The following is an 11785-nucleotide window of genomic DNA, read 5'->3' on the forward strand; positions in this document are numbered from 1 at the left end:
TCCTCACGGGCTATTGGTCGAGTTAATGGAGTTGTTTCGGCTCATCGAACTTTCAGATGCATGGTGGCCCTAAGTCATGCGGTTTACACGAGCTGGATGGCAGCTGCAACTTTCTTTTTTTCCGTTGCCTTATTTTCATGTTTATAGTTTATGTTATTTCGTGAGAGTTTTAACTATGGGAGTGGCGGTGGTGTCCATAGATAGATTTGATATGAAGACAATGTTGACAGTAATTCAAGAGTGAAAGATAGACTGCACCCGCGGTGGTGCTGATAACTAAGGATCCTAGGTTGTTAGACGGCTAAGATCTAGATGTTGTAAGTTGCAGCGTTGCTTCGCTTAGGAAAAGCGTAGTTGAACTGTTCCGTGAACAATTTCGAAATTTGACTCTATGTCAGGTTAGTTAAACACCAAACTTGGATTTTTACCATTAACCGGTGGTTAATTACTCATATTGGTTATTCAATGTGTAGCGTATGATCCACCATTAAGTAATAAAAAAATACAGATGGAACGTCGCGTTAGCTACCGGCAAATGCTCCCCCGCTTTCATTTCAAATTTGAATTGAATTGCTAATTGTTTTTAAATCCTAACTTATTGTACCAAGTAAAATCATTTTAATTAAATGCAAAAATTCATAAAGGTTTAAATTTTTTATGCCATTATCCAAAAATATATTAAATGTCATGAAATACATCATAATAGTTAATTGACAAAAGGAGAGAAGCACCACAGTACTTCTACGTTTCGGTTAGTCAAATAACCTTATCGGGGTGTTGGAGTTGGTGGTATTAGAGCTAACGTTTAGGCCTTTCTAGGTGTTAAGGAGAAGGAACAAGTATAAGCAAATGTGTATACCTTATAGGTTAAGGTCTGGATATAACTCTACTATAGGCTTTTGTAAGTTGGCTAAGAATGTTATTTGACATTCAACATGTGTTAGAAGACACAGGTGATAGTGTAAAGTCGTGATCGCGATCGCGATAATCTATTCAATGCTACTAATGTTTGTATTGTAAGCTGCAGATTGCATTATGGACATTGGAGCATTGAGTGGAAATTGTGTGCATCACTTTTAAGAATCTGCTAGGATATAGTAGATGCCTTATATCTGATGCAGTTGTACCATGACAAGTTTCTAACTGCTGTGAATTGACTTCGAATAAAAGTTTATATCCTTTTAGAATAAAATACTAGAGATATTAGCAATAAGGTATAGAGAAATTCTATGAGAGCGACAATGTACTCAAAAAACATAATTATTTTTGTGTTGTTTATCATTAAAAAGAGGAATTTTATAAATGTTATGATATAAGAGAAATGAAAACAGAGGAGAGGTATGAGTAGGTGAAATAGGCTAGAACATGTTAGTGACCAATCTTCTTGTTCACTTTTTACTGTGATGATTGTTTGATATCGAAACATAGTTTTAACCTTCGAGAGAAATAAAGTTGAATTATCATAATAACAGATTCAAGAGTTTTAAAGAAAGTTTAATTATCTAAACATTATGTAAGAGGAGATTGAAGATACAAGGAGAACACGCACATAAAATAATTGATATTTATGAGATGGCAGGTGTGATTAAGGGGTTAATTTATCTCATTAATGACATATTAGTTAGTTTTGCTAGGAAAAAACTAACGAAGATTGTAGAGTTTATCCAACTTTTAAGAACATGACATAGATAGTGTATGATTTCGTAATTTACTTTTTGATAAATATTTCGATTCATCACTTGGAAGTGGATAGGGTTGCCTTTAAGATTATATTGAAGGTCTATGTTTAAAAATCGAATTAATCACTGCAATAGTTTATTCTTTTTCCCTTTTTAGAAGCATATAATATTTGATAAGATTAGATAAATTATTTTGGCGGAATTGATATTATTTGAGATAATATTGTTGTTTATTGGAAGTTTAGTTTTTATCTATATTGATGATATAGTTAGATTTTAAACAATTTAATCGGTACAAGTAATTATTATTGATAGGTTATATTGATATCTGTTTACATATAAATATGTGTATATATATATATATATATATATATATATGTTTTGAATATTGGTATTTAGTTTCTTAATACGATTGTGCTATGAAAATATGAAAATATAATTATTTATGTTTCCTTAGTTATTTACTGGATTCCGGATATAACCCTTATTTGTCCAATAGATTATTGAATAAATGAATAAGATTATTTTTGTATAGCATAGTGTGATATTGTGGTTGATTATTAGCAAGAATAAATTATGTTAGTATAAACATTATGTAATATATCTATTGTTAAGAGATACGTGGACCTGATCCTCTATTGGAGGTACGTAGGCAGGCTTCGGGTGCGGTCCAAATATAACATATGTTAAGACTTTAATCAGCAAATAGTAGCAATGTAAATTCAAGCCATATTAACATATTTTCATGTTGAATAAATTACTTATTGGAAATTTAATAAGTTTAAATGACTAAAATAATTAACACACATATAATTATATTTATAAGAGTATAGATAAAAATAAAGCCACAAAATAAATCACTGAATTAGATAAGATATAGGAGAACAATTTTCATAAAGAGACCATGAGTGAATTAGACCCTTAATATTGTCAAAACATGACTATAACTTAGGATAGAAGCATAAGTACCTAAAATGAATAACTTGGAAAGCTTATCAAAGGAATGAAAATTGGCATGCGAATAGGTGCAATTTGTGATATAGAACAGCAATTGAAAGGCAGTGTCACAATCTAGATATAAAACGTAAGTTGGCATTTGAAAGGCAGTGTCGTAGTTCAGTTATAAGGCATAGACGAAGTGTTGCACCTATCCCAAATCCTCATTCACTAGCAGACTAAATGAAATTGTTTCTTGAAAAAATAAAGAATAGTGGCATAAAAATCCAAAATTTTATTTCTTGGCACAATAAATTAGGATTTAAAAATATTTGGCGATTCTTTACAAATTTGAATTGAAAGTGGGGGAGCATTTGTCGGTAGCAGGCCATATTGTATTTTTATATTACTTGATGCTGGACTCTATACTACACCTTGGATAACCAAGGCGAGGTATTAATTCGTGGTTAATTAAGGTAAAATTCTTAAATGGTGTAGAAAAACCTAAAACGCTTTCATCGACGCCGTCGCTCGCTGCCGAATTTATTTTCCCGACTTCGTCCTTCGCACAAAAAGTTGGCCTTCTCGCTTCACCACCATTTTGGCCTCAGAAAAGGAGATATTGCCTTCATGCTTTCTCCTAACTCTATTCACTTTTTGGTCCTTTCTTTCTATACTTCTCTCTCGTTGTCGTTACCTCTCCTTAAAAATCAATTATTTTTAAACTTGAGATTCTCCACCAAATTCAGCTGTCGAAACCTGTACTTGTGTTCGTCACGTCGAATGCTGCTCATACAATTCCTAATCTCAAAACAATCGTACTCGACTCTCCCGAGTTTGAATCGCTCATGATGAGTCTAGCTCACTGTGGGGAAATGGAAGGAGGGAAGGTTTACCAATTGGACGCTGCGACAATTCTCTATCCTCACGGACTACTGGTCGAGTTAATGGAGTGGTTTTGGCTCATCGAAATTTCAGATGCATGGTGGCCCTAAGTCATGCGGTTTACACGAGCTGGATGGCAACTGCAACTTTCTTTTTTTTCGTTGCCTTATTTTCATGTTTATGGTTTATGTTATTCCGTGAGAGGTTAAACTATGGGAGTGGCGGTGGTGTGCATAGGTAGATTTGATATGAAGACAATGTTGATAGTAATTCATGAGTGTAAGATAGACTGCACCGGTGGTGGTGCTGATAACTAAGGATCCTAGGTTGTTAGACGGCTAAGATTTTAGGTCTCTAGATGTTGCAGGTTGCAGCGTTGCTTCGCTTAGAAAAAGCGTAGTTGAACTGTTCCGTGAACAATTTCGAAATTTCACTTTAAGTGAGGTTAGTTAAACACCAAACTTGGATTTTTACTATTAACCGGTGGTTAATTTCTCATATTGGCTATTCAATGTGTAGCGTATGATCCACCATTAAGTAATAAAAAAAAACAGATGGAACGTCACGTTAGCTACCGGCAAATGCTCCCCCACTTTCATTTCAAATTTGAATTGAATCGCTAAATATTTTTAAATCCTAACTTATTGTACCAAGTAAAATCATTTTAATTAAAATGCAAAAATTCATAAAGGTTTAAATTTTTTATGCCATTTTCCAAAAATATATTAAATGTCATGAAATACATGATAATAGTTAATTGACAAAATGAGAGAAGCACCACGGTACTTTTCCATTTCGGTTAGTTAAATAACATTATAGGGGTGTTGGAGTTAGTGGTATTAGAGCTAACGTTTAGGCCTTTCTAGGTGTTAAGGAGAAGGAACAAGTATAAGCAAATGTGTATATATAACTCTACTATAGGCTTTTGTAAGTTGGCTAAGAATGTTATTTGACATTCAACCTGTCTTAGAAGATAGAGGTGATAGTCTAAAGTCGTGATCGCGATAATCTATTCAACGCTACCAAAGTTTGTATTGTAAGCTGCAGATTACATTATGGACATTGGAGCATTGAGTGGAAATTGTGTGCATCACTTTTAAGAATCTGCTAGGATATAGTAGATGCCTTATATCTGATGGAGTTGTACCATGACAAGTTTCTAACTGCTATGAATTGACTTCAAATAAAAGTTTATATCCTTTTAGAATAAAATACTAGAGATATTAGCAATAAGGTATAGAAAAATTCTATGAGAGCGACAATATACTCAAAAAACATAATTGTTTTTGTGTTGTTTATCATTAAAAAGAGGAATTTTATAACTATTATGATATAAGAGAAATGAAAAAAAGGAGAGGTATGAGTAGGTGAAATAGGCTAGAACATGTTAGTGATCAATCTTCTTGTTCACTTTTTACTGTAATGATTGTTTGATGTCGAAACATAGTCTTAACCTTCGAGAGAAATGAATTTGAATTATCATAATAACAGATTCTAGAGTTTTAAAGAAAGATTAATTATCTAAACATTATGTAAGAGGGGATTGAAGATACAAGGAAAATACGCACATAAAATAGGTGATAGTTACGAGATGGTAGGTGTGATTAAGGGGTTAATTTATCTCATTAATAACATATTAGTTACTCTAGCTAGGAAAAAAATACGGAAGATTGTAGAGTCTATCAAACTTTTAAGAACATGACATAAATAGCGTATGAATTCCTAATGTAATTTTTGATAAATATTTCGATTCATCACTTGGAAGTGGATAGAGTTGCCTTTTAGATGATATTGAAGGTGTATGTTGGAAAACCGAATTAATAACTGCAATAGTTTATTCTTTTTCCCTTTTTAGAAGCATTATTATATTTGATAAGATTAGATAAATTATTATGGCGGAATTGATATTATTTGAGAGAATATTGTTGTTTATTGGAAGTTTAGTTTTTATCTATATTGGTGATATAGTTAGATTTTAAACACTTTATCGGTACAAGTAATTATTATTGATAGGTTATATTGATATCTGTGTATATATATATATATGTTTTGAATATTGGTATTTAGTTTCTTAATAGGATTGTGCAAAGTTAGCTATGAAAATATAATTATTTATGTATTCTTAGTTATTTACTGGATTCTTGGGTGAAAGATAGACTGCACTCGTGGTGGTGCTGATAACTAAGGATCCTAGGTTGTTAGACGGCTAAGCTTTTAGCTCTCTAGATGTTGTAGGTTGCAGCGTTGCTTCGCTTAGGAAAAGCGTAGTTGAACTGTTCCGTGAACAATTTCAAAATTTGACGTTATATCAGGTTAGTTAAACACCAAACTTGGATTTTTACCATTAACCGGTGGTTAATTTCTCATATTGGTTATTCAATGTGTAGCGTATGATCTACCATTAAGTAATAAAAAAGTACAGATGGAACGTCACGTTAGCTACCGGCAAATGCTCCCCTGCTTTTATTTCAAATTTGAATTGAATTGCTAAATGTTTTTAAATCCTAACTTATTGTACCAAGTAAAATCATTTTAATTAAAATGCAAAAATTCATAAAGGTTTAAATTTTTTATGCCATTATCCAAAAATATATTAAATGTCATGAAATACATCATAATAGTTAATTGACAAAAGGAGAGAAGCACCACGGTACTTCTCCGTTTCGGTTAGTCAAATAACCTTATAGGGGTGTTGGAGTTGGTGGTATTAGAGCTAACGTTTAGGCCTTTCTAGGTGTTAAGGAGAAGGAACAAGTATAAGCAAATGTGTATACCTTATAGGTTAAGGTCTGGATATAACTCTACTATAGGCTTTTGTAAGTTGGCTAAGAATGTTATTTGACATTCAACATGTGTTAGAAGATACAGGTGATAGTCTAAAGTCGTGATCGCGATAATCTATTCAATGCTACAAATGTTTGTATTGTAAGCTGCAGATTGCATTATGGACATTAGAGCATTGAGTGGAAATTGTGTGCATCACTTTTAAGAATCTGCTAGGATATAGTAGATGCCTTATATCTGATGCAGCTGTACCATGACAAGTTTCTAACTGCTATGAATTGACTTCAAATAAAAGTTTATATCCTTTTAGAATAAAATACTAGAGATATTAGCAATAAGGTATAGAAAAATTCTATGAGAGCGACAATGTACTCAAAAAATATAATTGTTTTTGTGTTGTTTATCGTTAAAAAGAGGAATTTTATAAATATTATGATATAAGAGAAATGAAAAAAAGGAGAGGTATGAGCAGGTGAAATAGGCTAGAACATGTTAGTGACCAATCTTCTTGTTCACTTTTTACTGTGATGATTGTTTGATATCGAAACAGTCTTAACCTTCGAGAGAAATAAATTTGAATTATCATAGTAACGGATTCAAGAGTTTTAAAGAAAGCTTAATTATCTAAACATTGTGTAAGAGAAGATTGAAGATACAAGGAGAATACGCACATAAAATAAGTAATAGTTATGAGATGGTAGGTGTGATTAAGGGGTTAATTTATCTCATTAATGACATATTAGTTACTCTAGCTAGGAAAAAATAAGGAAGATTGTAGAGTCTATCAAACTTTTAAGAATATGACATAAATAGTGTATGAATTCCTAATGTACTTTTTGATAAATATTTTGATTCATCACTTGGAAGTGGATAGAGTTGCCTTTAAGATTATATTGAAGGTCTATGTTGGAAAACCGAATTAATCACTGCAATAGTTTATTCTTTTTCCCTTTTTAGAAGCATTATTATATTTGATAAGGTTAGATAAATTATTTTGGCGGAATTGATGTTATTTGAGATAATATTGTTGTTTATTGGAAGTTTAGTTTTTATCTATATTGGTGATATAGTTTGATTTTAAACACTTTAATTGGTACAAGTAATTATTATTGATAGGTTATATTGATATCTGTTTATATATAAATATGTGTATATATATATATATATATATATATGTTTTGAATATTGGTATTTAGTTTCTTAATAAGATTGTGCAAAGTATAGCTATGAAAATATGAAAATATAATTATTTATATTTCCTTAGTTATTTACTGGATTCTAGATATAACCCTTATTCCTCCAATAGATTGTTGAATAAATGAATAAGATTGTTTTTGTATAGCATAGTGTGATATTGTGGTTGATTATTAGCAAGAATAAATTATGTTTGTATAAACTTTATGTTATTATCTATTGTTAAGAGCTACGTGGACCTGATCCTCTATTGGAGGTACGTAGGCAGCCTTCGGGTGCGGTCGAAATATAACATATGTTAAGACTTTAATTAGCAAATAGTAGCAATGTAAATTCAAGCCATATTAACAGATTTGTGATATAAAAGGCAGTGTCGCAGTCTAGATATAGAACGTAAGTTGGCATTTGAAAGGCAGTGTCGTAGTTCAGTTATGAGGCATAGACGAAGTGTCGCACCTATCCCAATTCCTCATTCACTAGCAGACTAAATGAAATTATTGCTTGAAAAAATAAAGAATAATGGCATAAAAATCCAAAATTTTATTTCTTGGCACAATAAATTAGGATTTAAAAATATTTGGCTATTCTTTCTAAATTTGAATTGAAAGTGGGGGAGCATCTGTCGGTAGCAGGCCATATTGTATTTTTATATTACTTGATGCTGGACTCTACGCTACACCTTGGATAACCAAGGCGAGGTATTAATCGTTGGTTAATTAAGATAAAATTCTTAAATGGTGTAGAAAAACCTAAAACGCTCTCATCGACGCCGTCGCTCGCTGCCGAATTTATTTTTTCCACTTCGTCCTTCGCACAAAAAGTTGGCCTTCTCGCTTCACCACCATTTTGGCCTCAGAAAAGGAGATATTGCCTTCGTGCTTTCTCTTAGCTCTATTCACCTTTCGGTCCTTTATTTCTATATCTTCTCTCTCGGTGTCGTTACCTCTCATAAAAAATCAATTATCTTTAAACTTGAGATTCTCCACCAAATTCAGCTGTCGAAACCTGTACTTGTGTTCGTCATGTCGAATGCTGCTCATACAATTCCTAATCTCAAAACAATCGTACTCGACTCTCCCGAGTTTGAATCGCTGATGATTGAGGATCCTAACTAATGAAAACTAAGTGTGGTTGTTCTCCTATAAAATGCTCTGGTTTACTAGAGATGTTAAAGCTACTGGCAATAAATATTGCCTAGAGGAGAATCTGGAAAATTAGCTCTTCTCTTCATAATCAGTGTCTCACTAAAAGGACATTACTGTACGGTGCATGGAAATGCATGCTAGAATTCCTAACCTGTTGGACCTTGATGGCCTAAAACTTAGTTTCTTTAGGCTGGGTGTTGTCCCTTAACTTAGTTTTTGCACTCTTGAGCAATACCTGCCTGGCAGTTATTCCTTTGTTGATGATGCTAGCTGTTTGTGTTCCGCCTACTGAAGTTGGTCCTTCAGGGTTTTATAGGTTTGGTGCTTTGAATTGCTCAAGTAGTCTAATTGATGAAGTTAAATATGCATAGACTAATTTAATTACTTTGTAACTGATGTTTCTCTCCCTACAATTTCAGATCCCGGTGCAAGTGCTGATCTTGCTGTGGTTTTAATGCAAGAAGGACTTGCACACATCTTACTTGTCGGTAAAAGGTAAGGTAATTATTTGATTTTTTTTTGTTCAGTTGTTTAAAAATAAATAATCACATAAACATAAAGCAACAAAGCCTATAAGGAATGACTTCCACTCTACTTCATATCTTATTTTCTCGAATGTTTTTTTTATTGTCATGTTGTAAAATGTTATCCTGGTGCCTTATGGTGCTGTGACTAATACACTACAGCGTGACAGCTACTCGATCAAGGATAGAGACTTCAATTCCTCGAAAGCATGGCCCTGCCATTGCTGGTTATGAGTCGGTATGCTTCTTTTCTTCCAACACAGTGAATCCAAGTCATTTATATTTGAGTTGCTATTGGCTTGTCAATGTACTGGAGTTGTTATTACTGATGTGGCTTCTATGGTTCTGCCTCCTTTTGCATGGATTCTAAGGATTCATGAATTTATCAGAAGTGCTTTAAAACTCTATGTTTTACATTTCTTGTTCTCCTTGCTGCAGGCATTGAATAAGTTCTTTGAGCATGTTTTACAGGTGAGCATTTGATTTGTATTTTATGTTAGTATGCCTCTACCCTGCTTCTGAATTCACAATATGTTTCAGGCAAATTAAATACCTGAAGCACTTCTTCACCAGTTCTGATAGATTTTATCCATGTGTAGGCTTTCCTAAAGCATATTGATTTCAGTGTCATTCGTTGTGCGGTGATTGCAAGCCCTGGTTTCACTAAGGTTTGCAATAAATGTGTTCCTACAATCAGGTCAATGGTAAGCCAACATGTGCTGATCCAAATCTTCTTTCTAGGGTCATTCGAGGCGAATGGAAATTGAATGGGTATATATTCATTCTCCGAATTTTGAGTTTCATAGTTGATCATCTGGTTTGAATTCGGCTCGGTTTTTGCAGATACATAGTTTCTGACTGTGATTCAATATATGAGTTCTTCAATGGACAGCACTATACCAAAACACCAGAAGAAGCTGCAGCTACAGCAATATTGGCAGGTAATGCTTGAAATGCTAATTACTCGTTAAAGTTGATTATCAGGTTGCTTGTTAATTGCATTTTTTCCTTAAAAGAGGCTTAGTATTTATAATGAAATTGCAATTTTTTTTAATTTGATAGGTCTGGATCTCAATTGCTGGTGATTCTTAGGCCAGCACACTGAAGTCTTGGTCCCACTATGATGAGTCGAATATTGACAAGGCTATCTCAAATAATTTTGCTACTATGATGAGACTTGGTTTTTTTTATGGTGATCCTACCAAGCAAATCTATGGAAATCTTGGTCCAAAACATGGTATCCACTATCATTCATGAACATGAGAGCAGATCCTTTGACGGGCTATCCAGGCAGAACCTACAGATTTCATACTGGACAAACTGTTTATTCATCCAAGAGCTCCAAGCATAGCCCATCTGCAGTGAATCACTTCAAGCTCACGGTTCTTGACAAAAGTTTCTGAGTCAGCACAGAGACCAACAATATCCCATCCATAGTCACCTGGGAACTCACTAGTCAAGTAAGACGGAAGCTCACTGGAGAATGGACATGGCCATTGCCCATGAGCTTAGGGGCAAAGGAGAAGAGCTTCACCGCCTTGCTAGTGGAAGTGGTGGGTGGAAAAGAGAAGGGGTCCAATGGGTATTAATAGATAGTTGGGGATGGATTTCCTTATCTCAGTGAAATCTACGTTCAGGATTCCATAAGAGGAGTATTTAAATCTATCACTTCATTGGAAGTTGTAGATTTTATTTGTTTGTTTTTTTTATCCTATATGATATTCTTTGGACCGCTAAATTCTTATATTTATTTATTGTTCATATCGATGTTCCATATTTAGATTGATCGATCCATACTTTGATAAATTTTCACATTAAAAAAAAAATTTTTTTAATTCTTTTTATCAGTGTATGTAAATACTATCGGAAAGTATTAGAATAAATGAGATGACCCCTTATTAAAAAGTAATAAATTATATAACCTCTAAAATATAATAAATTTTACCTCTTAAATGTTATTTTTTTATTTAAATTATAAATTTTTATTTTATTAATAATATATTTTTTATTAGATTACCATTATTTAATTTAAATAATTTAAAAAGGACTATTTATAATCCTAAGATCATAAATTCTTTTATTGAATAAATTTTTATATTATAATTTGATTTTACACAATATAAAAAAAAATCAAACGTACAATTTATATGTATCGAATTACAGTAATTTTTAATATAATAATTTAGAATGAATTCTTTAAAAATTATTGAAAAAATGCTCACCAATATTAAATAATTAGTAATGTAAAATGGATATAAATACAAGAGCCACATGCGTGTAATGTAATGTAAAATGGATATTAAAAAATTATAACTATAGATAATAATTAATAATAAATTAATATTCTCACTTATACATGTGTGTCACATGCTCTTGGCTAGTAAACTAATATATTTAATTTCTTTAAAGTCAATAAAAAATAGAAAATATTTTTCTTCACTAATAATAGTAAATTTTTTTTTAAGGGTGATATGTGGATTATATCCAAAAGTACATCTCACAATACTTTATTAGATCAAAGTACAACTTATAACATGTGGGTTCAGATTTTGGACAACACACCTTACCTACTTTTGGTGATCTAACACATAAAGTTTGATACTCTTAAATTTGTATGCGAATATATACACATACAATT

The 11785-nt window shown here is 32.4% G+C and overlaps 1 long non-coding RNA gene across 2 annotated transcripts; it reads left to right on the forward strand.

The window, feature by feature from the left end:
• Positions 1-13: 13 nt before the first annotated feature.
• On the forward strand, positions 14-10979 carry LOC122721557. Of its 2 annotated transcripts, XR_006348241.1 has the most exons (8): positions 14-289; positions 5695-8939; positions 9043-9118; positions 9318-9385; positions 9586-9618; positions 9747-9918; positions 9991-10088; positions 10210-10979. It is a non-coding gene; the product is annotated as an uncharacterized LOC122721557 (long non-coding RNA). The 2 variants fall into 2 exon arrangements; XR_006348240.1 differs by lacking the exons at positions 14-289; positions 5695-8939 and having other exon boundaries at positions 8957-9118.
• The last annotated feature ends 806 nt before the right edge of the window (positions 10980-11785 follow it).

Source organism: Manihot esculenta, chromosome 13 (assembly GCF_001659605.2).
Source record: "Manihot esculenta cultivar AM560-2 chromosome 13, M.esculenta_v8, whole genome shotgun sequence".
Lineage (NCBI taxonomy): Eukaryota > Viridiplantae > Streptophyta > Magnoliopsida > Malpighiales > Euphorbiaceae > Manihot > Manihot esculenta.